We start from the raw sequence: 3987 nt of genomic DNA, 5'->3' as shown, positions 1-3987 counted from the left end.
TTGTTCATCTCTGCTGACGTCAATACATTTGTACATGATATGTGTTTAGCTCGAGTTCGCATAATGAAACGTAATATCCAAGCGACTACCTTTACAATACGGGTTAATGAACTGCAGTTCTGTAGTAACTCGTGTATTGTGGTGTTGGGACGGGAAATGAAATACCGAACCGGTCATAAGATAGACTTCGAACTCAAATGCCCTCCGTCTTTACATTTATTAAGTTTTATATGCTACAATGTACGTGACATATTTCTTATATCTAACATCTTACATTATCTTAGCAACTACGTGATGTACGTGACTACACGCCACACTACACCACCACCCTTAGAGAAAAAAAAAACAAAATAAAATATAGATATTTTTTTTTTTTTTTTTTTTTTTTTTTTTTTTTTTTTTTTTTTTTTTTACTTGTAGTACAGCTTAGTTCTATTCTTATGTACTAAATCAATTTTATTTTTTAACTTAACTCTAACATTTGGTGACTCATCACTAATAACTTCGAAAGGGCCATCATATATACAATCTAACTTACTGCCCGTTCCGTTCCTTACCAATATGAGATCACCTTTCTTATAAACAATAGGATTTATATTCTTATCATAACAGTATTTTCTAGATATCTTACTAGCTATCAAATTATTTTTAGCATCAGCTTGAGCTCTTTGTAACCTGTATTTAAATTGTAAAGGGTAGTTATCAAAATAATATAAAGGTTCTATACTTCCACCTTGCAAATTACTTGGCAATTTACATAATTTTCCAAAAACTAGCTCATACGGTGTATACTTAGTTATGGTATTAACTGTTGTGTTGTATGAGAAACACCAGAATGGTAACCAAGCACTCCATGAAGATGTACTGTTGTTAGTTTGAATTCTTAAGTAAGCGCCTAAAGTTTTATGGACATTTTCCAATGAACCAATACTTTCATGATGATATGCCGTAGATTGTAATTTAGTGATGCCTAAAATATCACATAATTCTACCATTACTCTAGAAATAAATTCGGTACCCCTATCTGTCGCTATTGCTTTAGGTATTCCGTACCTTAAAATAAAATTTTCTGCTAACGCTCTTGCTACCTCATTTGCAGACTTGTTTTTTAAAGGATAAGCCTCTACAAACTTGGTAAGCTCACATTGCAAAGTCAATATGTAAACATTTCCATTGTCATCTTTATCAAACGGTCCTACCAAATCTAAATAAATCTTTTCAAAGGACGAAGATGCAGTAGATGTTATTGTCATCGGTTCTTTCGTATTTTTGTAATACTTTTGCGTCTGACACTTATCACATTTACGAACGTATTCAGTCACATCCTTCTCAATAGATGGCCAATAGTAATACTTTTTTATATTATTCACCATCCTACGTATTCCTGCATGACCACTTGTGGGCAAAATATGGAAATCATTCAATATAATCTTTTTTTCATCCCTTCCTTCTATCTTGCGTACATTCGCTACTACACAAACTTTAAAATCTCCACAAATTGAATCATTATTCTCCTCTATATACTGTGCCAATTCTTTTATAAGTTGCATATTATAACAATATTTCAAAATAAACACTTCTTTTAGGCCTTTCTCTATACAAAAACTAACTATGTCTTTCGATAACTCGTCTCGCGATGAAACCGATAAAGATTCATAGTTTATATAAATACTCGAGTTTTCTGGCACATACATTAATACATTGCGCGACTTAGAAAATATTTTTGTACAATCCTTGCTACGTAACAATTTTTCCCACGTCTTCGAACAAATTTGAACTAGTTCAGTGTCATGTCCTTGTTTCTTAAGAACTTCTACAATCCTAGGGTGATCAGTCCTAACAATCGCAGAATCTTTATCACGAATATCCGGGGTTTGTACACTCTTGTATTGAGCTCTAGTCATCACATTTATAGTCTTTTCTCGCATTGTTTTTAAATCATTACTAGAAATGACAATCCTAGATAATGCATCTGCCAACACATTTTCCTTCCCCCTCACATATTCTACCTCAAAGTCGTACTCTTCTAAGCTAAGACGAAATTTAGTTAACCTACTCGATGGATCTGTCATACTAAACAAGTATAAAAGTGGGCGATGATCCGTTTTTACAACGAATTTCCTACCGTATAAATATGGTCTGAAGTACTTAATTGACCAAACTATAGCTAATAACTCCTTCTCTATTATCGGATAATTTAATTCGCTTTTCCCTAAAGATCTACTAGCATATGCTATAGGTTTTCCGTTACTATTACACAAAACAACTACCTATTGCAAACCCTGAACTATCAGTTTGTAAAGTAAAAGTGTTGTTATCCGAAAAATCTGGAAAATCTAAAACTGGTGGGTTCATTAACGCCTCTTTGAGTAATAAAAATGACTTTTCGCATACATCGTTCCAATCGAACACAACATTTCTCCTGCATAATTTATTCATTGGAATAACAATACTCGCAAAGTTGGGTATGAATTTCCTATAGTAATTAGCAAACGCCACGAAACGCTTTAATTCGTCACCCGTACATGGACGCGGATAATTTTTCATAACTGCTACTTTCTCTGGATCCGGTAAAATACCTTCTGACGAAATAACATGCCCCAAGTAAAGTATCTGCCTCTTTAGAAATTCGCATCTAGATGGGTTTAACTTAAGGTTTACTTTTCTTAAACGCGAAAATACAGAAATTAGGTTACGGTTATGCATATCCAAATTTCGGCCAAATATAATCAAATCATCCAAATATATCAAGCATTTATCATAATTCAGTCCTGACATGGCTATGGTCATCATTCGACTAAAAGAACTCGGGCTTATCTTCAGTCCCATCGGTAATCTACACATTTGGTACTGTCCCTTGTCTGTAGTGAACGCTGTACACTTTCTACTGCTTTCCTGAAGTGTACATTGATAGTACGATTGTGATAGGTCGCAATGACTAAACAGCATAGCCCCTGACAACGAGTCCAAAATTTCGTTAATATTGGGCAATGGAAACTTATCATCTTGAATCTTTTCATTCAACTGCCTATAGTCTACTACTACCCGCCATTTTTTCTCACCGTTTTTCCCTGCCTTCTTCGGAACAATTAAAACAGGACTAGACCATTCACTAACCGTTTCCTCAATGATATTATTATTTAACATTTCCTGAATCTGCCTATCAACCTCTCTTTTCTGTGCATAGGGTATCCTATACTGCTTCCTGTAAACCGGTGTGCAATTCTCCTTCAATCTAATTGACTGGTTATATATATTTGTGACAGTCAATTTGTCCCCGGGTAAATGAAAAATATCAGAATATTTTGCACATATTTGCTCAATCGACAACCGTTCCTCGGGGTTTAAATAATCTAATTTAAGCAAAGAAAATACTTCCTTAACGCGTTCTACATCTATTTCTGGCTCACTAAAGAAACAATAGTCATAATCGCTTAAAGGATGCACCTCTATATTCGACATAGAACAGACAACTTCTTCGGAAGTTGTATTCATTATTTTAACGGGTATAACCCCATCTCTAGGTTTGGCAATTACACTAGCTAAAAACACGCCTTTGCATAACTCTTTCCTCATCACTACACACTCCTCGGTTCTGTTGACCGGAAAATATTTTACCATCTCGCATCGCGGAGAAATAGTTAAAGAATAATCATAATACTTAAGTGGCATTGAAATAGTACTTCCAGTACATTCTTTGAGAGACAACTCGTTCTCCGAAAAATCTATAACACCTTTATACTTTTGCAAAAAATCCTGACCTAATAAACCTACAGATTTGCATGGCAAAGTGGCAAAAACATGAAATTTATGTGTAAATGAGTACTGTTTGTACCTTAACTGTAAGTAAATATAACCTAATGCCTGTAAACTACCTCCTACACCATTAATTACCATTTTTTCCTTAATTATCTTATGACATAAAGAATTTAACTGTAAGAAATCATTTTTAATAGCTGATATCGACGCACCCGTGTCGACTAACCA

Source organism: Anticarsia gemmatalis, chromosome W (assembly GCF_050436995.1).
Source record: "Anticarsia gemmatalis isolate Benzon Research Colony breed Stoneville strain chromosome W, ilAntGemm2 primary, whole genome shotgun sequence".
Lineage (NCBI taxonomy): Eukaryota > Metazoa > Arthropoda > Insecta > Lepidoptera > Erebidae > Anticarsia > Anticarsia gemmatalis.
This window is presented reverse-complemented; position numbering follows the sequence as displayed.